Below are 27,677 nucleotides of genomic sequence, written 5' to 3'. Positions count from 1 at the left end.
TTCATGACAGAGAGACAGAGAGAGCACAAGCAAGGGGAGAGGCAGAGGGAAAGGGAGAAGCAGACTCCCCTCTGAGCCACTCAATGTGGGGCTCGATCCCAGGACCCTGAGATCATGACCTGAGCCGAAGGCAGACGCTTAGCCATCTGAGCCACCGACGCATCCCACACAAGGTACTTTTAATAAGCTTAATTGAGACCCAAGAGTTTAAGAGAATTTTGTCCTCAGGATAATTTCCAGTTTTCCAACTGGAATTTTGACATGCAAGCCCCATCTCTCTCGGAAGACTTCCCTAACTGCTGTGACCCTGAACGATCTGTATGGCCAACAGCAGGAAGGCTGTTTGTTACGGTAGAACGACACGGCGGGGTGCCTCGGGGTGAACTGTGGTTCCTAGACCCTTTTCCACGGCGTGCTTAAGTCTAATATTAACTTTAGAAGAACTGCCTTGAACCTGGACTTTTTATGAGGGACAGAGGCGCGAGGAAGGAAGCGCTACACAGACAGAAGGGAAGGAAGGAGGAGAGCAAACCTGTGAGCGCTTTCCCAGACCAAGCGCCCCCACTCGGGAGCCCCGCAGGGCCAGCAGCAGTGTCCCTGCCAGGCCAGGGGAGAGGGTGCAGCCCCTGAGCACGGGCCCGGGACCCGGCCGGGCACCTGCAGCGGGTCCCCCCCCTCCCCGGGGTACCTGCAGCTGGGGGCCCCCGCACTTGACAGCCGCACCTGAGCGCACCTGGAGACACCCGCACCTGGGGGCCCCTGCACCTGGGGACACTCGCACCTGGGGGCCCCCGCACTTGAGGACACCCGCACCTGAGCGCACCTGGAGACACCCGCACCTGGGGGCCCCTGCACCTGGGGACACTCGCACCTGGGGGCCCCCGCACTTGAGGACACCCGCACCTGAGCGCACCTGGAGACACCCGCACCTGGGGGCCCCTGCACCTGGGGGCCCCGCACTTGAGGACAGCCGCACCTGGGGGCCCCCCGCACCTGAGGGCCCAGGCACTGGGGGCGGGCGAGCGGCGCGTTCTCAAGCCGCCGCCGGCGGGGTCGAGCGCAGAGGGCTCCGGGACCGCAGACGGCGGGTTCGGGTTTCTACCCTGGCCTCAGCTTCGCGGGTGCAGGCGGCGGAACGACCCTCGCCCGCCCCCGCCCGCGGCCCCCACGCTCCTCACGCGCTTTCCACCCGCGGCCGACTCGTCGGGACCGGGGCTTGGGCGACACAGCGCGGCCCTCCGCCTCTCTGCAGACCCGCCAGGCCCGGCGGCCCGCCGTCCCCGCCCTCCCCGCCCGGCCGCACTCACCGCGCACGAGGAGGACGCTCCCGCAGCCACACGCTTGGCCGCCCCGCGCCGCACCCCCCGCGCGCCCCACAACCGCCAGCGCCCACCTCGGCCGCGGCCCGCGCAAGGTCTGAGGACCGCTCCCGAGCCGCGCCCGCCGCCCCGCCCTCGCCGCCGCCCCGAGCCAGTCGCTGCCGCGCGCCGCCGCACGTGACGCTCACCAGCCAATGGCAGCCCGAGGCGGCCTGGGATGCGGCCGGCGGCTCTGCGCGCTTTCAAACCCGGCGGCAACGGGGCTGCCGGGCCCGACTCGGAGGTCGCCCGCAGAAGGAAGGGAGGCGAGGGCCCGGGGTTCGGGCCTGGGCCCCGCCCTCGGGCCATCCCGCCCGCACGGCCGCGCTCCCCCTGGCCAGCGGTGTGCCCGCGAACCCCGGCACGGGGGGCAGTCCTGGGACCCGGCGGGGCCCGGCGGTCGGCCCCGCACCTGCTGCCCCAACACGCGGGAGCGGGCCACAGAACCACCGGACTCCACCGTCCCGAGCGTGATGGCAAGACTGCCTCTCTCCCTCCCCCCCGGGACCCAGGCTCTCTCCGCCCGGTCCTCCCGGCTGGGCGTCCCACCGCAAACCGGGGGCAAGACTTTAGGAGCTCCGGCCTTCCAGAAGCCCCACCCGGCAGCCTCCACCCGCATCTTACAGCCTTAGCAACTCACCGAGCTGGGAAATGTAGTCTGAGCACGCTTCTGCCCTCAGGGAAATCTCCCTCCCACAAAGAAGGGAAGGATGCGCGTAGATAGACAAGTAGCAGTCCGCTGCGTCCAGTGCTGGTGTTGGCTTGTTTGCGGTTTGTTTTAAACCTTTGCAAGTGGTCCTGTATCGCACAGCTCGGTACAAACAAGCCCTTCTCCTGGATGTGCTGAACTACCTACTGGGCGAGTACGTGCTCTGTGGCTGACCCTGTGCTAGATGCTTTCCGTGTCTTTTCCTATTGAATTCTCGACAACCCTGCGACGTAGGCGTTACTAGCCCCGCGGTGCAGATACATGGTGGCAAACTAGAACGCAGAGGGCTTTGAGATCTACCAAGTGACGTGGTATGAGCTGCTATGCAGCGTCACAAACACATGGGCTAAGGAATATAATCTTGTGTGCTAAGTCAACGAGGGCCACCCTGCTCTAGAGTCGACAAGTATAACGAGATGAGGACAAGGCCACTCCTAGCTCAGGAAGCAGGCCTCACATAATATACCAATGTAAAAATATTGTTATGTCAAAACGATATAGTGACATTGTAAAAGGAACTGTCTTTGACAAACAGAGTCTGAAAGAGAGTTGAAAAGGTTGGACTTGCTTTTTCTCAGCACTGTCCAAGGGAGAGTACCCATATTAGGGTTTATTAATAAGCAACAGGACTGGTTTAAATGGCTCTCGAATACTTGTTCTGCATTAAGCATTGGCAATTCGTGGGGCAAATTAGACAGTGCCCAGCCTGTAGGGAGCCCACAGTCTATGGGGAGAAAGACAGGAGCACAGAGGACCTGAACTCATCAGGATAACCCTGGGTGGTGTGGGAACGTATCCATCCTGGAGGGGAACACAGGAGGGAGGGGAGGGGAGGGGGACAAGGAAGGAGGGAGTTGTCAGAGAAGGTCTCAAGAGGTGGTAACTGAATGCGGGTCTTGAAAACGAAGAGGAGGGGACAAGCTAAGTGTAGGGAATGATAGTACAAAAGTATGTAGGCAAGAGGGTGTCACGTATGTGCCTGCTGGGTATGAAGAGAGGACTAGAAGAGCATCCTGAAGAGTCAGATGGTGCCCTGTCGTGATGGGTCATGGATGCTAAGGGGTTTGCCTCCTATGGCCACCAGCATAGTTCACTCCTTGCTGACTTTACCTTGTGTGCAGTCTTGGTGGCTTTCTTAATTTAGATACCCTCTGTTCCCCCAGCCAATGGATGGGCACCTGACTCAAGCTAAGCCGGTTGGATCATCTACCAGGAGTGAGAGGGGAAGTATCGGGATGGGGAGTCGAGGGCTGAAACATCCCCACTGGAGAGAAGGCGAGGGGGTTACCTTATGGATTCATGAAAAGTGTACAAAATGGGGTAGAAAGCACCACAGAGGATAGAGGTACAGTGTGGGATGTTTCCTCAGCCTACTCAGTAACCTGCAGTCTCATTACTTCATTTCACACCTCACGACTGGATATGAAAACTGTATTTTAGTCCTTAGGAAGATGTACTCTGGGGCGCCTGGGTGGCTCAGTTGGTTAAGCGACTGCCTTCGGCTCAGGTCATGATCCTGGAGTCCCAGGATCGAGTCCCGCATCGGGCTCCCTGCTCGGTGGAGAGCCTGCTTCTCCCTCTCCCTCCCCCTGCCTCTCTGCCTACTTGTGCTCTCTCTCTATCTCTGTCAAATAAATAAATAAAATCTTTAAAAAAAAAAAGATGTACTCTGTACTTACTTTGATCTTATTTTCTAACCCCAAATTAAATACTTAGTATTTTAAATCAGCACTGTTAAGGAAAGTCTGGACTACAGAGACATCATTTCTCTGTGACAATTTGGATGGGGTGTTCCACCAAAAAAATTTTTTGAGCAATATGTGCAAACACCCCATCCAGTTTCACCCTCGTTCTATGTTCACAGGACAACCTTCCCCGGGTTTCAACGGAAAAACAAGTTTCCCCAGTGGAAACATGGTTACTGTGTTATTTATATTACACAGGAATTCTTTAGGTCTGCAGATTTCTAAGGGCTTAAAACCGTTGCAGCCTCCCACCCAAAAGGAAACATAACTACCTGCCCAGGAGAACTTCGACCTGGAGAGACCTGCACTAGGGCGGTGAGTCCAAGACACAGCCGGTAGCTGTGCCCAGGCTCACTTCTCCTCTAAATCCCATAACCCTAATTTACACTGGGAACATAGCTTCGAGAGGATGTGGGAAGTGTGGTTTCCACAGCTGCAGCCAGGAGAATGGATGGAAACCGTGCAGGCCGGTTCACTTTGGCCACCACACAGAGACACCGCTCCACGGCCTCCTCAGTGGAGGCGGAGGGACGACAAGATCTCCATCCTTTGTCCGCCCCAGGGAGACACCGGCGCGCAGAAACGAGCCTGGAGCCCGAGCACTTCGGTTCTGATGCCTTGAAGTCAAAGGCACATACTTTTCAAAAAGTGAGAGAGTAGGTTACTGCATATGAATCCTGATTTCAAGCACTTTTACATCTCTCACTAAATAATGCTAGCTTTCTAGTCAAAATACTGATAAAGGAAGAAAAAACGATCAGACAATTAGTTATCAACTAAATGTATTCCCGTGAGTCTGAGTCATTCTTTGATCTAGTGACTGAAGTTGTGGACCTTAGCGTAGATGCATTTTCTGAGCTGAAAGTCGATTAGAACTGACACGCGAACATGTACTCTCTCTCTCCTTTCGCTGCTGGAGTAAAAGTATCATTGTGAGAAGCCAGAGCACACAGAATCCTTTTCAAACTAATGCTCATTTCTCATCTCTCTAGCAACTTCTTGGTTTGACTGAAAATGACTTATTTGATCCATCAGTGAAGCTTCTTAATTATTCCGTTGTAGGAAACCCTGCCTAGACGAATCGGTATTAACTTTGAAACACGGGAGTCCTATCGGGTGCTCAGGATAAAGAGCAGTAAAGTTGAGATAAGACGACATTGTGGGTGGTATGGAATGAAAACACATCTCTGTTCTTAAGTTCCAGGAGGGCCACTAATTAGAGCCACTTGCAAGGAAACTCTTTAATTTAGTTTTGATATGTGATGCTGGGTTTCTGGCGACACCTTCAAAATAATGTTTTTTCTTAGGGCATAAAAAAGTTGCAAATTAGATTACATTAAAATGACAATTTTTTAGCATTTCCATTTATTTTAATCCCCATTTTTGTTTTGTTGTTTTGCTTTCCAGACTTGGATCTCTGAAAATTAATGATTGATTGGACTAATTCAGTAGCCTGGTTGATGAATTAGAGCATTAACAAGAAAATTTTGATGTAAGTATGAATCTTTAAGTCATATTTCCAACCTTCCACCATAGGCATTCTTTGGTTAATATTAAAAGTTTATTCCATGGCATTATTTCCAGTTATGTTCTTCTCAAATATATACTTTACTCACTGTTTCTCCATCTCTCTGCATCCATCCAGTGCAATGGAGATAAATGGACAATCACACTCTTGAACACACAGCGGCTTCTACTGAAGCCCTTGGCCTGTTAGCCCAGCTCCAATGTCGTTTTTTTGGTAGAATGAATGTTCTGGCATAGCAGTCATCCAAGTTGTGATTTTGTTTCCTTATAATCATTGCAATTGTGTTTGAAATAGCCATAATGCAATTTTCTCAATATGAGCTATTTTTAGCAGTGCAAAACTCTGACTGCAATTTTTTTCATTTTATTTCTTAATATAAGGTTGACATTCTTGTTTAACCATATCCACAGACTACCTTAATGAACACAAATGTGTCACATGATCTTTAAATAAGCGAAAGTCACTATGTTCCAAGGCAAACAAACAAACAAAAAGTTATATCATCATGACACAAAAATGACACCATAACAGGTAAACTCTGCTCCAAGATTTTGACTAATTTTTCTTCTTTCTTTAAAAACAGGAATCCATCTATCTTCAACTATAAAATATATGTTCATTGAAAAAATAAATTTCGGGGACCCTGAGTGGCTCAGTCAGTTAAACATCTGACTCTTGGTGGGTTGTGATTTTGGGGTCCTGGAATGGAGCCCCATGTTGGGCTCTGCACTCAGCAGGGAGTCTGCTTCTCTCTTTGCCCCTCCCCCCCGCTCCTTTCCCCCACCTGCTTGCACTGTGTGTGATCAAGAGTGTTTTTTTCTCTCTCATAAATAAAATCTTTATTAAGTAAATAAATTTCAAGAAAGGCAAAAGACCATGGGGAATATACATGGTGGTTTATATTGTCTGAGACATTTTTTCTATGAATTTATTCAAACTCAAGTGCAATTTTACATACGATCATACCACAGGATGGTTCACAACTGGGTTGTTACTTAACATAGACAGCTTTGCATAACAAATCACCACAAACTGCAGCTGAAGACAACATGTATTTATGATCTCACAGTTTTTGTGGCCAGGTTATAACTTAGGAATCGGACAGGGTCAAAGTCTCATCAAGGACTTGATGGGGAGAGACCTGCCGCCCAGCTCCGTCAGGTTCCTGGCAGGACTCACCTCCTCGCAGGTATAGACCGGGGTCCCTATTTTCTTGCAGACGGTCAGCGGTGGGCTGTTCACAGCTCCGAGGTCAGCCTCAGTCCCTAGCCACGTGGTCCTCTCCATAGACTGTGTCACAACACGGCAGCTTCTTCAAAGCCAGCAAAGGACAGAGAAGCATCATCATTATTTTTTTTTTAAAGATTTTATTTATTTTACAGAGAGAGAGAGCACAAGCAGGGGGATCGGCAAGTGGAGGGAGAGGGAGAAGCAGGCTTCCCGCTGAGCAAGGAGCCCGATGTGGGGCTCGATCCCAGGACCCTGGGATCATGACCCGAGCCGAAGGCAGATGCTTAACCATCTCAGCCACCCAGGCGCCCGCATCATCATTATTTTTTAATCGTTTTTACTACCCAAGGCCTACATTTTTTTTGGCTTTTTTTTTAATTGAAGTATAGTTGGTTCACAATGTTATATCAGTTTCAGGTGTTCAACACAGTGATTCGACAACCCTGTACGTTATGCCATGTTTACCATGAGCGTAGCTAAAAAATGTGGCACGTTTCACAAATCTGCAAGTCACCTTTGTGCAAGAGCTATGCCAGTCTTCTCTGTTTCTTTCCAACTTGGGTGTGTGTGCTGGTGAATCGAGCACAGAATCATTATCCTTTCAATGGTAGCATAATATTCCGCTCTATGAACGTAACATAGTTTATCCTCTATAGATACCAGGTTGTTTCAAATTTTTCTTAATTATAAATGAAGCTACAGTGCAGCTTTGTGACTTCTACTGTTCTTTCCTTCCTGTAACCCCTAGAAGTGGAATTGCGGAGTCAAATAGTATGTACTTTTAAAACGTTTTTACACTTGGGGCACCTGGCTGGCTCAGTTGAGACAGCACGCAACTCTTGATCTCAATGTTGTGAATTCGAGCCCCATATTGGGTGTAGAGATTACTTAAAAATAAAATCTTAAGGGGCGCCGGGGTGGCTCAGTTGTTAAGCATCTGCCTTCGGCTCAGGTCATGGTCCCGGGGTCCTGGGATCGAGCCCCGCATCGGGCTCCTTGCTCGGCAGGAAGCCTGCTTCTCCCTCTCCCGCTCCCCCTGTTTGTGTTCCCTCTCTCGCTGTGTCTCTCTGTCAAATAAATAAATAAATAAAGTCTTTAAAAAATAAATAAAATCTTAAAAAATAATAAAAAATAAATGAAATTTCTTTATATTTAGAAAATAACCATCCAGAAAGTTAATCCCATTATACTTCTACTGAGAATGGGTGAGAGTGCTGGTCTGTGTACATACTTGCCAATGCTGGCCTTATCCATAAATTTAAGCTTTGCCAATTTAATGGTAAAAAATTATACCTCATCATTTTCATTTGTTATTTCTTTGATTGGTGAGGTCAAACATGTTTATGCTTATTGGACACTGCTTTGCAAACTGTCCTTAAATGACTTGTTCGCTTTGCGATTGTGAAAGCACTTTGTTTATTAAGTGCCCTTAGTGGGTTTTTCCTAATTTATGTCACTATTTGGGGGAATCATCGGTCATATAAAAGTTTTAAGCTTGGGACGCCTGGATGGCTCAGTCGGTGAAGCGTCTGCCTTCAGCTCGGATCACGATCCCAGGGTCCTGGGATCGAGTCCTGCATCGGGCTCCCTGCTCACCAGGGAACCTGCTTCTCCCTCTCCCTCTGCCTGCCACTCTCCCTGCTCGTCTTCTCTCTCTCTCTCTTCACCCTCTCTCTATCCCAAATAAATAAATAAAATCTTAAAAAAAAGTTTTAAGTTTTTTCAGAAGTCAGTTCTATTAGTCATTTTCTTAATGCTTTTTGCCATTGATGTCATGCTTAGAAATACCTTTTCCACCTCAGAAGTGTAAAAATCTTCACACCTTGTGGTTCTAAAATTCTTACGGTTTCATCTCACGTTTTAAGTTTTAATTGCTCTGGGATTATTGTGCTGCAAGATCAATTGCTTCAGTGATGACCACGACAAGCGTTTGTATTTTTTCTTCTCTTGAGTTATTCTAGATGAGAACTCCAGAGCTATTTTAAAGATGAGTCACTCGTGGCTGCAGATTTGTGGAAAAGAGAGAACAAATCAGTGCTGTGGAATGTCTTCAACATGTGGTCTCTGAGTAATTTAATTTCCAGTAATATGCACTTTTTCCTGAAATTTTATGTAAGTGTGTCACTTCTGCTGTAATAACGTGATGCAAGAGGACAAGCTTAGTGACAGGACAGACAACACGAATAAATCAACACGATGGATCAGGAGGGCCAGGGACAAGGACCAAACTACAACAAGCCCTTAAGTAAGAGGCCAGGATGATTTTGGCACAACACCACGGCTTTCCTGTCCTACCGAGGCTCTTATGAGAATGTGGTTATTCCCCCTGCAGGGGGGAGGCTGAGAGTAAAGTGGGTCTCCCGGGTGCACTCTCCTGAGAACCCTGATTCCAAAAGAAATTCTGCAGGCTAGAAAGTGACAAGAGCTCTTGTGAGCCTCGCTGTCTCTTAGATGCATATGAATGTGTGAAACGAAGGAGCAAAAGCGAACACGAAAGTCAGATGATGGGGCTTATCTGGCAGCGACCCTCAGCACTTAGCGTGCAGCCCTGCTCCGTGTGGGGTCTCCCCCCCAACCTCCTGCTTGCCTCAGCCCTGGCTCGCAGCTCCGCAACTGGCGTGTTCTTAGGCACTTAGTGAATGTTTATGGAATAAGTGATTGATGGGTTGAGGAAATAAATGTGTAGGTATTCAAGAGGGAGCTTAGTTGCATTCCAACAATCAAAGGAGCCCGTTTGTGGAGAGTGCCTGTTCCTATAGTTAAGTGCTCGGCACACTTGGTCCGTTCAGCCTCCACGATAGCCCCACAAGGTAGGAATACTACCCTTTCACGTAGGCAGAAGAAGCTCCCAGAGGAACCAAAGTTATCCAATTAAGTGGAGGAATCAAGGTCTAAGACCCAGAACGGTCTGATTACAAAGCCCACACGGTTTCCCGCTGTTCCCTTATAGCCTCTGAAAAGTTCATAAATCACCATGGCAGGGAAACTCTGGTCATCATGTAGGTTTGTGCACACCTAGGCTTTTCCCGTGGGTGTTCATCTTCCAGAATGGGCAAGGCCCCCACCCACAGATGGTGCAAGACCACATGAGCCAGCGAGAGCTCCTCACCCTCCCGCGTTCCTTCAGCTTGGCCCCTGAAGACGGAGGACAGCAGATGGTCCGTGTGCTGCTTCCTTCCTCAGCCACGTGGCTGTTTCCAGAGATGGCTTGAACTCAGCAGGCTGGCTTGGAATTCCTAGTGGCTGTGGACCCTGGCACATTTGAGTTTAGCCAGAGCCTGATCCCTGCCTATTAAATCTGTTCAAAAGGCAGCCACCAGGCCAATATAGTGGGAAACAGAATGTAGTAGAAAGAGCGGCGGAAGGGGAGTGGCAGCTCACTGTTTTTGTTACTAATATGAGTGATGGAGGGGAGGCTGGGAGAGGCTCCAGGTCAAAGGAGTAACCACATGCATGTAAGCTAATCCTTATTACAGAGAACAATCAAGACTGAATTTTTAAAGGAAAGGGGTGCTCTGAGTGAAGGCAGGACTGTGCCACCCTGTGGCAGCTGATGACCAAGGGGCACACACTTGCGTGCGGGTTCTCTTGGAGCCCAGTATTTCCTGAGCTGCTTCAGCAGAACCTATTCCACTGCTTTCCAGCTTCTCAGAAGGACGTACACCGTCGTCCACATCCCGGGATGGGTCGTGTGTTGAAAGGTATCTGTAAAGCGAGAATACACTCTTTTTCCTTTTTCGCCCCTGTTACCTGGATGATCCTGGTCACATTATTAAGTTGATAGAATTCTATTTAAAAGCAGAGAAATGTGGCTTTGGTTTCATTCGGCCTTGTAGAACCCCAGCTCTGTTTTAGGAACCCCGTCTCACTTCTGCCGACAATTTCCCATTCTGAACGTGGAAATGGTAAAACAGAGCAGTCCCTTCTCCATGAGGTAACCAAGTGCACGTGAGCCTGGAGCGCGGGCAAGGCCCTCCATGGGCCGCGCTATGTGCTGTTAGCTCGCTGATCCGCTCACGTCTCCAAGGCCTCCTGGGAATCCCAGACCCCGTTCTTGGTGCCCAAATCCAGTCGAGTCCAGCCTTATTGATGGAAGAACCAAGACCCAAGGGAAAGGACGTGACCCCACTTCTGCCCTTGATCTTAAACTGTATGTCAGCTTATTTGCAGTAATTATACAGAAGCAGTTATCGGAAATAAGGCTTGGTGCTCCCCAGAAATGCAGGTGAGGAGCAGCCAAGGGGAGGCAGGAGCACGAGTTTGGACCTGCTGGGCCGCTCCAACTACTTGGTCTCTCGTTCAGAGGCACAGGAAACCAATAAAGAGCGTGCCCTTAAGTAAGAGGCCCTTGTTGGTTGAGATTTGGAAATATCTTAACAACCGCATTTAAAATTTTTTATCCATGTTTGAAAGAGTCCAATCATGGTTTAAAGGTATAAACTATTATCGTGATCTTACAGCAAGAAATCCATCAGATTCTAATAAGGCCAAGAACCAGAAGCTATGGGCTTCGCCAGACTGAAGAGATGGGGGGTTGGATGTGGATGGAAATCCTGGACTGCAAGCCTTGTGGGGCACAGGACACATGACCGAGGATCCCTGGCCTGGAAGAGCATATGCGGGCAGCAGAATTCTTAGGACAGATCGTTGGGAATCAGAGTTTTCAAAATGAACCATGCAAGATGAAGATTTAAACTGTCTGAAGAACTTTTAAAATGTGCTTTCAATATTGGCGTTCCCTGTTTGGTTTTCTTTTATTAAAAAATCCTGAGGAATGAGGGCAGGGAGTTTGGGAAGCACTGGATGTAGAGCATCTTCCAAACCAGCTGGAAGGCAGTGATCCCAGTAACAGACCAGGGGTGTCTTGTGGGGGGAGAGGGAAAAGGACCAAAGCAGGGAAAGAATGGGTCTGTTCTGCAGAACAAGCAGCATCCAGGGAGATGTATGGCCAAGTGTCCCCAGACGCCCCCTTGCATGAGCCAATTTGAGCCAGACTGAAGCTGGGGGCCTGCACAGAAGCCCCCTGAGTTGCCCTCCAGTTACTTTAGCTCATTACAACACTAAGATCTCCTCCTAGGGGCAGGTTTTTCCAGCTACTTTCTGATGCGGTCTTGCCTTCTTCAGATGCCGTGATGGCCCCCCGCAACCTCCAAGGCCACACTCCCCCCCCGGGTGCCATGCAAAGGGCTTCCTGACATTGCCCTGCCTGTTCTAGCACCCTCTCCCCACCTGGCCATTTCCCTGGGCCCTCAAACCTGGCTGTGCAAACTTCAAGCAGTCCTCCAGGTATGCTCTGCCCTTCCTCACCTTTGCCGTGCTGCTCTCCTCGCCAAAAACGTCCCCTCTCCTTTCCTCCTTCGTGATTCACCTCCATGACTCAACCTCTGCACTTTTTCCGTGCTCCAGCTGCTGAAAAGGAAGGGATCATTGTAGTGCACTGGAGCTGCCAGTGTGTTTTTACTTCTTTGCCAAAGCTAGATCAGGTGGATTTGTACCCACTGTTTGGCAAGGCTCAGGGAGTTGACTTGTCCAAGGTCCCACAGCTAGTTAGGGACAGAACGGGGCTATCACCCAGGTCTTCAGGGGCAGGCTCATCCCCTGCCCCCCCCCCCCCCATGAAACAGACCCCATCAAGGAAGTGAGGGCTGCAAGAGAAATCTTCCTTCTTGACCCCTGGCTCCCGCCCCAGCCTGCCCGATTCACTCTCATCTGGCCTAGCAGGAAACCTTCCCATGGAGCCCAGGATTTCAGGTTGGGGAATGCATCTTACGCTCTGAAAAATGTCACTTCTCCTGACATTTCTGGAAGAAATGAAAGCCAATTAATCAGTGACTTTGTTGAATAATTTACAACCTAATTAATGTTAATCAGATGAAAAAGGCTGCAAACAGAGTTTTTTCCTGATGTTCCAAGGTGAGAGCTTGGGTCAAAGTGTTCAGGACAGAAAATGGGGAGATGGGGAGAAAACCTTACTAGATGCTAGAGTTCTAATTGGGCGGGTGATGTGGAGGCCTCTGGGGGGTGGAGGCAGGGTGGAGGCCAGGAAGGACCCACCCCTCCCTCAAGGTTTCCCGACCACCTTGACTCTGGCCCCCTGGACATGAATGGATGCGCTGGACGGATTACTTCCTCTCTGTACTTTGCTGCCACACTTATGGGAGAAAACAGGAGGATTTAAGGTCGTCTTTGCCCATGGATGTCCTTCCATTGACGTTGTGTTGTGTTCCTACACGTCTTGTATTTACTTAGTGAAGACCTGCACTGCTTCCTAGAGTATCAGGCGTTGGCTGGGAGCATTTGACCAGCTAGCACGTGCAAGCCCCTCGAGGGCAGGGCACGCCTCGCCCGCTCGCCTGCTCCCCGGTTGACCCCATCTAACACGAATCTGTCTCAACTGTCAAGCATGTTTGAGAGGGCTTGGGGAGAGAAGCCAAGTCCACTGGATCTACCCAAACCTTTACCGTTTGTGTCTGCCTCCTTCCTGCTCTTTCAAAGTTCCCTCTTTGTCATTTCAGTCTCGAGGAGATCTTTTAGAGTCGTCTGCTGGTGACCGACTTCCATCTTCCTTGTTTCGGAGCCCGTCTTGCTCCCCTCTTTGTTCCCGACGGGTGTCCCCACTGGGGGCTGGATTCCGGGCCCACAGTTGTCTTCTGTCCCCGCCTGCTGCGAGACGCGCCACGTCGTCCAGCCCCCGTGGTTTCTGGCGGCCGGTTCGCTCTGCAGATGAGGGCTCTTTTCTCCCGCCCCCTGAGATTTCTGCTTTTGTTTTCAGTCTGACTGTGACGTGTTCGGGTTGCATTGGGATTATCCCGTTTATCCTAGACTTCTTGCATCTGCAGGTTGATGTCTTTTGCTAACTTTGGGAAATTTTCGCAGTGATTTCCCTGAAAATCTTGCAGCTCACCTTCTTTCTCCTGGTGAGATGCCAGCGTCTCAATGTATGGTTTTTGTTATCGTTCCACAGGATCTGGGGCCTCTGTTCATTTGTTTTTTCAGCCCATTTTCTCATCGTTGGGGTCGGGTAATTTGTCCTTCCGCCTTCGACCTCACTGACTCTCCTTCGTCCTCTCCTGTGCTTGTGTCACGCATCCATCCACTGAGTCGTTCATTTGTATGTTTCACGTCTAAACGTTTCCTCTGATCCTTCTTTACACCTCCCATTTCTTTACTTAGACTTTCTATTTTTTCATTTGTCGCCAGCGTGTTCGTGTTTGCTCATTGGAGCGTTTCTGTGACGGCTCCTTTAAAATCCTTGCCAGATGATTCCAACATCTGTGCCCTGTCAGGATTGGCACCTGTTCACCATCTTCTCTCAATGACATTGGGATTTGCCTGGATCTTGGTTGAACCGGTGCCTTTCTATTATACTCTGGACACAGTAAGAGGTCACGAGATGCTGGTTCTTACTGAAATCCTTTGTTTCTGCACTTTTCCAACTTCTGTGCACCTTCGGTGTCATGGCCTGACAGTTATGATGGGGGGTCCTGGGGGGGTGAGTCGTGGTGGGAGGGGCATGCAGGCCCCAGCCACCCCTTTCAGGAGCTCACCAGAGCGCTTGGGAAGAAACCACGCGTCCTCTTAGCCAGGGCGGAGCAGCCCAACGTCAGGGAACGTGGCAGCAAGGTAGAGACAGCAAAGGTTTCCAGATCTGCCCTCAGGGGAAATCGTGGGAGAGGAAAGGGAGACTTGAATAGGGGGCCTGGGATGAGGGTACTGAGGGGCCTGTGCCAGAACGTCCTTCCTTGCAGGGCTTTGTTTTATTGAGGAGGGGCTGCAGACCTGGAGGAGGGGAGAAGCTGGAGGGACCCCACCCCCATCCGGAGCCTTTCCGCCTTCTGGGCCCTTCCTTCACTTATTTAGAGTGCTCAGCCTTTCTGCTAAGTAAATGCTGAACAAATACGTTAAAACCACCCATTTAAATGGTGTCAGGTTACTACCCGTCTCTGCCTGGCCCTGGGCAACGTTGCTGTGCTGGCTGGGCTATGTCAGACCAGTGTTTTTGATCCTGCATTAGCCACAGTCTTAGTCAAGAAAACAGAAACCCCACTAGGAGTTTACACAGAAAAACTTATACAGAGAATTGGTTATAAATGAGGTAGAAGGTCTAGGAGAGCACAAAGGAAGGAGTGATAACCAGGACCCCAGGGGCCGCCATGGTTCCTGCTCTGGAACTGCCACCCACCCACCCACGGGGGGCAGGTGCTGGGATGCGGAGTCGCCCTGCCCTCGCCCTGGTCCGGGAGCACAGCGATATCCCGATCCCACCTGCAGAGCCCCCTCGAGCTGTCGGCACAGGGGCAGCATCTCCCCAGGCCGGCCTCCCATCTCCCGCCAGTGCCACCCGCTGTCAGGGCCAGAAGTCGGCTGTCAGGAGACTCTAAGGAAATGCAGACTTGAGACGCTCAGCTCTAGCAGGGCAAAGGGCGAAGAGGCAGGTGGGGGCTGCAGTGACAGCAGCAGGGACCCAGCACTGCGACCTCCACCACCTGTGTCTAAAATCGTGATCAGCAGAGAACAGAAGCCTCATGCTTTTCCAACGGGATGCGGTCATGCTTTGTGGGGGATTCTCTCTTCTCATCCCCAGGAGGGGACACACAAAGCCCCATTACTCCCCATCACCACGTCTGGAGGCTCATTCCTGTTCTGGCTCAGTTAAAGTCCTACCTGGAAATTCTGTGACCCCAAAAAGTCATGGAAATTCATCACTGCCACAATTGCTGAGTAAACAGTAGTAGGAGGAGGTGGGAAAACTCGGTTTACATCGCCCCCCACCGAAGGAAAGCCAACGAGAAATGCGCTTTGACGGTGTTCATTTGAATGACTGGTCCTGAAGCCAGAGTCAGTATCTGTCGGTTCCTGCTGCCCCGTGCGTGTTTTCTGCTGTCAGCCGGCCCCTCGGCATGGGGTCCTCGCCCCAATATTGGATGGTTTGAATTCCTAGTAGTCCTGCTTTTCCTGAGAGGCCATAGTTTTCCACTTTTTAAAAATAGCTTTCTTATGGCATAACTTACACGAATAAAATGCACTTGTTTTAGTGTAGACCTTTGAGCTTTGAAAAATGCGTACAGCCCCTTAACCGGCATGACTATAAGAACAGAGAACATGCCCAGCCTCCCAGAAAGCTCTGTGTGCCCCTTGGCAGCAAAGTCTCCTCCCTGGAGCCCCATCGGCTGACACTTTTCTTGTTAGTGTCTTTCCCGTAAAAAACGTACTGTGCGCCTTTTAGTGTCTAGCGCTCTTGATGCTCAGCAGAATGCCTTCCCGAGGGTGTGCCTTGTGCGCCTGCCAGCAATTCGCGACTTCTTGCCGCTGAGTGGTGTTCTCCGTCCCACCGACGAGCCACAGTGGTTCATTCGCTCCCCTGCTGATAAAGCGTTGGCATGGTCTTCTATGCTGGGGCATGTGTCAGGTCTCTTCGTTGGCTCTGAGCCCCAGAGTCACCCCAGAAGCACCTTCACAGACAGCCTGGGCTCTGAGCCCATTCCCCCGGCCAGGGTGTGAGGTCAAGCTGTGTCAGCAGAGGGCACCAGAGGGCCAGCACGATCCCTTGGGTAGAAGCAGGCTGTATCCCGCTTCTTCTCTCTTCTGCCACATCCTCTGGGAACCACCAGTGGAGCTCTGTCTGACCCAGGCACACGCCCAGAGCCCCAGAACACATGCCCCTCGAAATCTCACGGCCCCGGGACTGGCTTGGTAGCACTGTGGCTGCAACTCGCCCAACATGAACCCCCTGTGCACGAGACCATAGGCAGTCCTGTCAATGAGAAGGCAAACTCAGGGGGTTGTTCCCTGCTGCCCAGAGACCGTGGGCCACCTCTGGCCAGGCAACCAGCAAAATCCTGTGCCCTCCAGGGGGTTTTGGCCACACCTCTCCCGATGACGTCTGAGCCCCAGGCTTGGGGAAGGAAGCAGGACTCCCTCCAAGTCCGCTCTTCCCCGTGCGCTACGTACAAGAACACCATGGCGCGTGTGTTCTTCCTGTGATGAGCCGTGGTTTGTTTATCCAGCCATCAGGTTCCCTTTGGAGATCTCTTCGTCTTTGCATTATTCCCTAATCACAGCTTAAGTATTCTTCAGACTAAACTTCCCGTTTAAATTGCTATGTGGTTTCTGTCCCTTGCTTGGAACCAAACTGATGAAGGATTGGTTCTGGGACTGTACAGATGGAATTTGGGGTTGGTTCAGTGGTGCCCTCGGGCTCCTGTGTAGGGCTGAGTTCCTCGCCCAGAGGAAGTGAGAGGCCGGTAACTGTGACACGCCGTGGACCGCAGCGCTGGATTGTGATCCCCGTGGCTGCCGCGCTTGACCGTTACAGCAGGAATGGGCGCACTTGAGCTCTTTCCGAGAGATAATGAGCTGCTGGGCGGGGGGGTGGGGTGGGGTGGGGAGTTAATTCTTGGCTCAAGCCATTTCTGAGAAGCAGAGCGGTTCCATGACAGACCCTGAAGGGCATCATTTCTTGTAGGCACAAAACTAATCAAGCACAACATTTAGCTATGTGGGTTGCTGAACTTCGACAGTTGAATTCAGTCTTGTCAAGTTTCTCATATAAAAGTTAGGGTATTGATCAGGAAGGAATGGGATCTTGAACTTGACAGTGGAGAAACTCGGAACGCAGAAATCTGGTTGGACCCAGATGAAACTGGCGATATTGAGTCCCCAAATTGTTCTGAGCCTCCACCAGCAGTGGAAGTGCCTCATCTTCTGCTGTCCAAGGAGACAGCTTCTTCTGCTTCGAGCCCCTTTGCCAGGGAAAATGCCTCCTGGAGGGGTCCTCATTCTGTTCAAGACACAGCACGGCCACTCCCCGTTGCCTCTAGACCCATGAGTCAGGTCAGATGTCAGCATGGTCTCTGGAAACAGGTACATGCTGTGACCGAGGAGGATACAGATTCAACATTGTGGCAGGAAAGGCTACGTGGCAGCACCCGCATCTTCTGCTCCCCACGGGATGGCAAACGGGAAGCAGTGCCCCCTCCCTGCGGACTGAAGAAAAGAATGCCGCCATCCGAGGCCGAAGGAAGCAGGAGTGGGGATACCTGTGGCGTCCCCATCGCACTCAGCAGTCCGGTGCGTGCGGGAGCTCCTGAAGGAGCACGGTGGGCTGGAGCAGGCGGTGGCTCTGGTTCTGGCCACTGCCCCAGGCACGGTAGCTGTATGGGCAGACCCACGTGGCCTCTGCCACTTGCTGTGCAGAATGTGTTCCCCTCCCCACCCATCTGCGGAGCACCAGCAGGGTCTTTACAGACGTAACTGGTTCTAATGGGGTCGCTAAGGTGGGCCCTAACCCAGCAGGACTGAGGAGAGGTCGGGGCGCAGACATGCATGGAGGGACGACCACGTGAGGACACGGGAAGATGTGTCTACCCGCTAAGAGAGAGGCCTCGGGGAAACCGGCCTGGCCACGTGGGACCTTGGACTTCCCGCCTCCAGGACCGGGAGAGGATAGTCTCTGATGTTCAAGCTGCCGGGTCTGTTAATGGCAGCCCGAGAAAAGCAATTCAGAGGGGACAGAAAGAGAGGAGAGCACCCCTCCCGGGACTGACACCATCACTTCTGCTCACGTCCCCTTGGCCACGTCTAGTCACGGGGTCAAACGTGGATGCAAGGGAGGCTGCAGGGCAGCTGTGTCCCAGTTTGGGTGGACGGCTGGTCATGTCCACCACCGGCCTTGCTCTCGGCTGAGGAATCAGGTGGAACCCGTGTCAGGTGAGTCGGAGGCAGACAGTGAGCTACAACACTGTCACCGCCGTGTGTCTGTCCTCTCTCAGCTCAAACAAACTCACTCTTGTCCACGTGTCCTCACTGCGGAGATGAGTGACGAGAGCAGACAATCTGGGATGGGTAACCTTCTCTGAGGCATGGTGCCTGACTGGAACCTGGCTTTACCAAACCAGCTGAATAAGACATTCGGGGGCCACCGGACTTGAACCTGGGCCGGTGCCCTTGTGGTCTGCTTGCCCATCAGATCCACTCTCCCTCCCTTGTGCTGGCCGCCCCCACAGGGTGATACCAATTCATGGTTTAAACTAGTTTTCAAGACCACAGAGGAGCAGAAGATACAAAACAGAAGCAGCCTCCCACTTTCTGCACTTTCTGTTCTTCTCCAATCCCACAGTTAGACTCCCCAGATGTGGCCCCTATTAAAATAGTTTCATCAGTGTCCTTTCAGAAGTTTTTCTCTGAAAAAAAGGGATTTGGGGGGGAGACAGAGATTTTAGCCTGGGCCCTTGAACCTGAGGTGCTCTTGAACGTTGGGGGGTGGGGGATTTTCCTCGGGGCAACTGAGGAAAGGGGTCCAGAGCTTAACACAAGCATCTGGACTAGATTTTTATGATATACCCTCAGAAATCCGACTTCTGGAGCCTGGATTTGCTAGCAACTGCCACTTGAATGATTGTTCCTGTATGTTAATAGGCTAACCATGTCCCTAAGCTTAGGATGCCTTGCTGGCCGCGCCCTTTCTAACAAGGCAGAGATTTACGTGTCAGGACAGTAAATCTCTTCTCCATGAAGTTGTTGTCCTTCAAGGATCCTGCTGCCTGGCTTCATTACAGGGTGGGGAGGGTCCTGTTCATGTTTCCAGTTTTGGCGTTCAGGAACTCAGAGTCAGCCTCGACTACAGGGAAGTTTTCAGTTATGTGGGTTTCACTACTGGGCACAGCCTCTGCCATCTCAGGCTCAGAAAATATTTCTAGGAAGAAATCAGGGCTGAGTTTTATTTCCCGTAACAGTAAACCAGCTTGTCTCAAACTAACCCTTGAACGAAGAATGACTAGAAAAGATGGACCCAGTCCAAATGAGCGTCTTTCGACAGCATTGCAGAGAGCCCGGGGAGGGGAGCCCGACATCTGGGACATTTTCCCCTCGAGGTTAAGTATCTGCCAGTTAACAAACGGTGGCACTGCAGAGGCTGTGAAGCTCGCTGTTGGTGGCTCCATGGGCCTGGCGACAATTGTCATTCAGAGGTGGCCGAGGAGGGGAGGATGTCCAATAAGTACCCCAGGCTCTCGGCTGGTCCCCGGAGGGGTAGACCCTAACAGAAAGGGCAGACAGGAAGTGGATCATCAATCGCAAGGACAAAAGGGAGCTTCAGGGAAGCTCAGTGTCTTATGTAATAAGGTGGCCTGTCCCTTCCTAACTGCCTGCTAGAAGCAAAAGTAAATCTCTCTATGAGAAAGAATCCAAAGTCTCAAGCTGTCTTCATAGTTTTTAAACCACAAAGGTCTGGCACTCAACCAAATTTAGGAAGGCATACAGAAAGACAATAATTGACCAAAAATTAAGAGAAAAAAACTAAGGCTTAAGACAGACCCACAGGATGCCCTGATACTGGGATTATCAGACATGAACTTTAAAATACTTAAGTTTCGTATTTCATGTCTTCAATACATCCAATAAGAACACGGAAAATTCTTCTCAGAGAACTGGAAACCATTAAAAACAATCAAACAGAAATTCTAGAATTGAAAACCATAATAACTGAAATTAAGAACTCAGTGGATGACTTCTACTTCTGCCCACGAAGGATTAAATGCTATGGGAATTGCCCTCTGGCCATACAGAAATAGAACACTTGGGAAAATGTCTGGAGCAACCGTTTCCAGGCATCGGAAAGCAGGTAGCACAGGACTGAGAAGCGGCAAGGCAGGCGAGCCCACAGGTGCCCCGACTCACTGCCTGGGGGTGACGTCTGAGCAGCAGAGCAGGACTCAAGAGGTCCTGCTGAGCTCAGGACACAGATGTTGGCTTCTGGGGTCATCAAGAAGGCTAGACATTTCAGGACAGAATGCAGAAAGGTATATGGTGCTGTAGACGGGGTTCCAGACATCTGCAGAGGGGTCCCACCAAGTCTTTGTCAGAGTACTTGTGCATATAGGGGAGGAAACTCTCTGAGAGTGAGGGAGGAGATCCAGAAAGCAGTAGACAACAATTCCTGGAGTTTAGAGAAGGCTGGGAATAGTCTGTGTTCCCACAGTCCTCGTAATGCCTGGGGTATCGGGCAGTGTGTTCACAAGGACCACGCCTAGTAGCAGGGCTAAATCATCCCTAGACCCAGAGCCACTCTGAAGTCCCTGTAGTAAATCTTAAAATCAAAACTCAAAAAGGATTGGATTCATCTGCAAGTAACTGCAGCCAGAACAAAACGCAACACTCTGTAAAGTAATATAACACTACCCAACGCTGAACAGCACTGCAGAGCTGATAACGTCCGCAAACAACCGAAGATTCAGAGAAGCAAGAGAAAGGACCCACGACCAAGAGAAAAATCAGCCGATACAGACTGAGAAGTGACAGGTAGCGGCATTAATGAACGAAGATACTAAGCAACTATAGTAAAGATCTTGTAACTGCGTTCAAGGCTGTAAAGGAGAATGGGAACATCGTGAGGAAATTAACGGGATGTGTGAAAAAGACCCACGTGGAAGTTGTAGAGATGAAGACTGTGACACTGAAGTGAAAAATAAACTGGATGGGATTGAGAGCGGATGAGATTCTGCAGAAGGAAAGATTGGCGGCCTCACGGCTCACAATTGGGGGTATCCAAGATAAAGCACTCAGAGAAAAAGAATTCTGAAAAAAACCCTGGAATGTTAGTGAGCGGTGGGACGATATTGGGTGGCCTCACAGACTTGTAACTGGAGTCCCAGAAGGAGAGAAAAAAAACGCAAAAATATTTGAAGAAATTATACTTGAAATTTTCCAAATTGGAGGAAAATGGCAAGCCCAAATATCCATGAAGCTCAGCAAATGTTAAGGAGAAGAAATATAAAGAAAACCCCACGAAGGTACATGATAGTCAAAGCAGCCAGAGAAGGAAAGGCACAGAGCAAGAGCAGAGGTGACAGAGACCTTCAGTCCAGAAACCGTGCAGGCCAGAGCGCAACACAACATCACTTTTAAGTGCTGAAAGAAAAAAAATATGTATCGACCCAGAATTCTATACCCAGTGAAGACATCTTTCAAGAAAGATGAAAGAAAAGCCAAGCTAACTGCTCACCAGCGAACCCAAACTACAAGAAATGTTAAAGGCGTTGTTTCAAGAACTAAGGCAACCAGGAGGAAACTGTGTTCCTAAAGAGAAGAAATGTAGAGCATCTACACTGGCAAATATGTGTGTAAATTTGAAATACATTTCCCCATTTTTTAATCTTCCTGAAGGAAGATGGATTGCTTAAAGCAAAAACCAACAACGTATTTTGCGGTTTACAACATATACAGGATTAAAATGTATGACAGAAACACACAGAGTGTGGAGGAGAAGGACATGCACTTGACTGTTGTAAGATTCATACATGATATACAAGATAATATAATAGTATCTGAACATAGATTGTGACCGGTGTAAACCCTAGAGCGACTAATAAAACAAGCATGGAGACAAACTGAAACCACAAAAATTATTTGCCCTAAAAGGAGGCAGGGATAAAAGTAAAAAAGCAATCAAGAAAGAAAAAATCTGTATTGTAGACTTTAAATCCAACCACGTGGATAACTACATTAAACGTCAGTGGTTTAAATGCTCATACTAAAAGGCAGAGATAGTCACATAGATAAAAGAGCAAGACCCAATTAAGTGTTATCAACAAAAAAATTCATTTAAATATAAAAACACAAGCTCCCAGGCAGGGTAGTGAGGAAAGAAAAATAAATACAAAGCATTGAAATTGGAAAGGAAGAAGCAAAGCTGTCACAATTTGCAGAAACATGGTATTATACACAGAAAACCTTAAAGACTCCATCCCCAAATTTCTAGAATTCATAAATGAATTCAGTAATGTTGCAGGATACAAAATCAATATACAAGATCTGTTCTGTTTATATACACTAACACTGAACTATTGGAAAGAAAAATTAAGAAAACAATCCCAGGGCTCCTGGGTGGCGCAGTGCGTTAAGCCTCCAACTCTTGATTTTCGTTCAGGTCATGATCTCAGGGTCATGAGATTGAGCCCCGCATCGGGCTCTGAGCTGGGCATGGAGCCTGCTTACGATTCTCTCTCTCCCTCTGCTCTTTTCCCCCTAAACCCACTTGCGTGCATGTGCACTCTCTCTCAAAGAAAGAAAAGAGAAGAATCCCATTTAAAATTGCATCAAAAAAAGAACAAAATACTTAGGAATAAATTTAACCAAGGAAGGACCCGTACACTGAAAACTTTAAGATGGTGATGAGAAAAAGTGAAAAAGAAACAACTCTATGGAAAGCCATTCCATGCCCATGGATTGGAAGAGTTAATATTATTAAAATGTCCATGCCACCCATCCTAATACGATGCTGCATCTGACACCTGCAGGTCTTACCCAATCCTCTCTCTGACCCCCCACGACGTGCCTGACAAATCACCCTGCCTCTGCTTGCACACCTGCAGTGTTAGTGGGCTCACTACCACACCAGGCTTTCAATTTCTCCAGTGCACAGTTGGCCCTGGGAACTTCAAGTTTGTTTCTGCCCGCCATGGAGGTAGGGTGGCCTGGTAGTCAGTGAGTGCTGTGAGCGCTGAGGTGCAAGCCCCAGCTCCACGCTCACTACAGAGGAAAGAGGCAAGTTACCAACCTAGCTTGCCTCGGCTTCCTTACCTGGAGGAAGGAGAAGGCCGTGCCTAACCCCTAGGACTGTTGTGATTGGCTCGCTCACGGACTGAGTAGCTGCAGGGAGGAATGGGTCCTGGACAATGAGAGCTGGGGCAAAAATGACATCAGCGCTGGCAGACACCTGGAGAGCCAACCAATCACAGACAGGGAAACTGAGGCCCAGGGGTGGAGGGGTACTTGGGCTGTGTAGAGAGCAGCTGAGAGCAGAGACGTGTGTGTGGTGGTGAGGATGCGGGAGCATGGCACGCCCACATGTGACCCAGCTGCACGAGGACGAGGGTCTGTGGCCCTTTTATGTGGGAGGCCCACAGAGGGAACGCCAGGTCCCAAATGACCAACAGTCACCCCTACAGGGGTGTTGATAAGTACACCTGAGCTAGGCAAATTTCGGCGCTGGGCGCAAAGCTTCCTGCAATTTTTTTCCCTCCTAGGGAAATGCAGAGCCAGCCTGCCCTTGGTACTCAGGGCCGTCGGCACACCTGTGTTTACCTTGCAGCTACGGAGCCGCAGATGTATAGACGGGTCAGAGCGTGGAGGGTGCGGGGCAGAGCCGGGGTCAGGCTCCAAGCTGGGAGAGGTGATTCCGGCTAACCGGGTCGGCTGGGGCCCAGCAGTGCCCCCAGCATGCCTGAGTGGCTCCTTAGTTAGTAGCCCCCCACCCAACTACGCAACAAAACTGTTTTCTGTTATAATCATGAAATGACATGAATCATAACCACCTTCATGGCAGTAAAGGAATTCAGTTGACTTCCACTGAACTACCCGCCAGTAAAAATACATATATCATACAAAATAAGGAAGAAACCAATGGGTTAATACCTCTAACTTACTTGAATGCATTTTTTTCAAAGGGGAAAACCTTCACCGTATATACTGGTCTGTTATGGTTTAATAACATTTAAATAGAAGTCAAATAAGTGGCATAATTTTAAAAGAACAATAAATTTCAATTTCAAAGATATCTGAATTCAGGGGCACCTGGGTGGCTCAGTCGTTAAGCGTCTGCCTTCGGCTCAGGTCATGGTCCCGGGGTCCTGGGATCGAGCCCCGCATCGGGCTCCCTGCTCCGCGGGGAGCCTGCTTCTCCCTCTCCCACTCCCCCTACTTGTGTTCCCTCTCCCGCTGTCTCTCTCTGTCAAATAAATAAATAAAATCTTTATTAAAAAAAGATATCTGAATTCAGTAAAATAGTTCACATACAGAATAAATGTACACTCACAAACAAAACGATTACACTTTGCAATTTGCACTGTTGTGTTTTGGGGTGTTTTTCTTTTGAGATCATTCTTGTCCACCATTATCTTTTTAAGTTTTTATTTTGACTATAGTACAGATTCAAAGATAGTAGAGAGGGTCCCTCTCTACTACACACAGCGTCCCCGTGTGCCCTCTGGCCCACTCTGCACCCGGTGACAACTTAGGTTGGTTAACTGGAGTTAACCGACATCCAAAGCAGGAAGCTGACGTTGATACGTGTGTCCTGTTCTTTGTCATTTTTTAAAAAAGACTTTACTTATTTATTCGAGAGAAAGAGAGCATGAGCAGGGGAAGGGTGGAGGGAGAGGGAGAAGCAGACTCCCCGCTGAGCAGGGAGCCCGATGAGAGACTCAACCCCAGGACCCTGGGATCATGACCTGAGTCAAAGGCAGATGCTTCACCGACTGAGCCACCCAGGCGCCCCCTGTCCTTTGCCATTTTATCACAGGTTAGTAGCACCCACCAAGGCCAGGATACAGAACGGTCACCCCTTACCTTGCACTGGCTCTCTGTTTCACTGTCGGAAGTTTTAAACACTAATAAAAACTCCCAGCAGTCTCGCAGAATGGCAGACTTGAAGGAGCTTGAGGTCTGTCTTTGTCTTTGTGGTCACTGTGCTTTCTGGAGGGACACTGACTACCCTGGGTGTCAGCGGTGTGCAGTCCCCTGGCCTCATGACTGCCAATGGTCCTGAAGCCTCCCGGCCCTCGAGATGGATGTGAATGCCTGGGCTGGCTGCAATGTCCCAGTTCTCTGAACAACTTCCACGGAGGCCAGAGTGTTCATGAAAAGACAGAATAAGCATGTGCTAGTCTGAAAACTCTGTAGTGGTTGTTTAGAACTAAAGCCAACAGAAGATTTGGGTTACACTGTTTATAGAGTAGTGAGTACACGGTGATAATAAAAAGCAGGTCAACTTTTAATCAGCTTTGTGATTGTTCTTAAATTCTCGGCAGACAATGTACACTCCCATGGCCTCGCCTGCTGCAAACCCTGCCTTGGCCCCTCCCTTGGGCTTCAGAGCACCTTCCGGCCCAGGTTGAAACTGAAATTCCAGTCTGGACATTTTACCTTGGATGGATGTTAAGCTTATGAATGAGAGGTTCCCGAACAGGGCTGCTGCTTACAGTTGTGCAGGTTGTTCACTGCACAAGGGTACCTAGCTCGAGGGCAAGTGAGGGGCTCAACCTCAGCCTGTGCTCTGCTGCTGCCACCATGCCTACCTGCAGGAAGGGGTGTCTTTATCTAATTTGCACAAAGATGCTCTGTGGGCAGTGCTGGGTAAATCGTGTCCCACAAAGAGACATATTGAAGTCCTAACTCCCCGGGACCTGTGAACGTCACTCTTTGGAAATAGGTGTAATTAGTTGAGATGAGGTCAGGCTGGATCAGGGTGGGCCCTGACCCATGACTGGAGGCCTCGTGAGGAGGGAGATCTGGAGACACGGACACACGGGATGAAGGCCACGTGACCACAGAGGCGACACTGGAGCGGCCGCAGCCCCCAGAAGCTGGAGGAGACAAAGAGGCGTCCTCCCCTGGGCCCTCGGAGGGAGCGCAGCCCCGCGGACACCCTGCTCCTCCAGCACCGTGAGAGAACAGACTGGGCTGTTCTGAGCTGCCCCGCGTGTGGTGCCCGGGGAAACCAGTCAGTGACAGCCCTGTTCCAGAACCCTCCTTGTGGGCGTTTTTAAAGATCAGAACTTCCCCTATCCCCCTAGAAACAGGAGGTTCTCAGCTGAGGTGGAGGTGAGGCCGCGAATCTTGTTCTCAAGGGCCTTAGGGGCCTGTGGCCTAGAGAGACACATAACAGGGAGGGACACAAACCTTCTGTGGGCTGAAAGGCTGGCTGGGGCAGTAGGGCTGTTCCCGGAAAGCCCAGCAGAGGGCGGTTGGGCCTTGCGCTTAGCGCCTCCACGCTGCACCAAGCTGAGCTCCGAGCTGGGGTGGGGGGCCCTCTTCCCAGGCCCCCCCTCTCACAGCCTCTGGGAAGCTCCCCTGCCCCGTCCTGTGGGGTCCCAGGCCCTCCCGGTGCAGGAGTGGCCCACAGTCCCGGGAGGAGGAAGCCGAGGCTCCAGGGAGGCAGGGAGGGCCAGTCTGGGCACCTTCACCTTCTCTGTCCCCACCTGTCCTGGGAAGGCACCTGGCTTCACCCCAAGACCTGAAACCCAAGGCTGGGCCTGCACAAGAAAGGGGGGTGGGTGTGTAACAACAGCCAGCCGGGGGCTCCAGGCGGCGAGCACACAGCTGTCTACAGGGAGAGGGCCCACATGGGCTGGGGCCACGGGGCGAGGAGGCTACGCCACCTTCGTGCCCAGAACTGCCCGCATTGTCTTTGCATTCAGGCCTCTGAGCCGCTCTCAAACGCACACATGCAGCGCCTCCTCCCTGCCCGCTGCACCGAGGCTCCAGGGACCTCTCCCCACCTCCTGCTCCCGGGCGTGGCACATACAGGCTTCACCTCTGCTGCTGGGCCCCTCAGCTCCCCCCACCCCTGGGCACCTGCAGGCCTCCTAGCACAGGATTCGAATCCTGCCTGCGTCCTTACTAGCTGCCCTGCTCAGTTTGGGAAATGCCTCCAAGCCGGCGTCCTTGTCAGAAAGATGAAGACAACGCTACCTAATTCCACGGGGCTTAGGTGTGCAGGACCAGATGCTCCTTCCAACACGACCATCCCGGCGAGGATTTTCTGAGCGCCTAATAGTGGCTCCTTGTTCCAATCTTGTGAGCCCTTACTCTGAACCTGACCTTTTGCTCAGTACCTTGAAAGCAGCACCTCGTTTTACCCACAGTAATCCCTGAACATGGGGCTGTTACCGTCCCCCCCAGGCAGCTAGGGAAACTGAGGCTCAGCAAAGTCCTGCTGCTTGTCCACAGTCCCAGGCTGGTGGGGGGGGGGGCAGAGCTGTGGAGGAGCCCACAGGGGAGACGTGCAGAGGGAGGCTCACCTGCCTACAGGGGTGGGGAGCTCTCCTGCAGTGTCTCCACTGACATCCTCTCAGGTCTGCCACCACCTATGTGGCTCGGGGCGGAGTCCTGGCCTGAGCCTCAGTTTCCCCACTGGGAAGTGCAGGAGCAGTACCAGTGCTCCATCCAGTCATGAGGCTGGAGAGTGGGATCTGGAAAGGGGCAGAGGATGGAGGATCTGGGGGGAGGAAGAAGGAAAAGCAGAAAGCAGGGCCAGCGGAGTGGGGGTCCGTGAACAGAATGAGGGGCCCGGGAAGGCAGGAGCCCCCAGTGGAAACAGAGTACGGAAT

General features: G+C 50.9%; 1 protein-coding gene and 1 non-coding gene across 2 annotated transcripts in view; both read right to left on the bottom strand.

Moving 5' to 3' along the window:
* The window catches only part of PTPDC1 (protein tyrosine phosphatase domain containing 1), a gene marked incomplete in the record, with an annotated part of 669,594 nt that overhangs the window by 51,525 nt on the left and 590,392 nt on the right, over positions 1 to 27,677 (bottom strand).
* LOC114200779 (U6 spliceosomal RNA) lies at positions 7,050 to 7,156 on the bottom strand. The gene has a single exon (XR_003607519.1). It is a non-coding gene; the product is annotated as a U6 spliceosomal RNA (small nuclear RNA).

Source organism: Eumetopias jubatus, unplaced genomic scaffold (genome assembly GCF_037043125.1).
Source record: "Eumetopias jubatus isolate StellerSeaLion01/CBP00866 unplaced genomic scaffold, mEumJub1_p1.0 scaffold_15, whole genome shotgun sequence".
In the NCBI taxonomy this organism is placed as follows: domain Eukaryota; kingdom Metazoa; phylum Chordata; class Mammalia; order Carnivora; family Otariidae; genus Eumetopias; species Eumetopias jubatus.
Note: the sequence above shows the minus strand (reverse complement) of the source record. Positions and strands in the feature narration are given on the sequence as shown.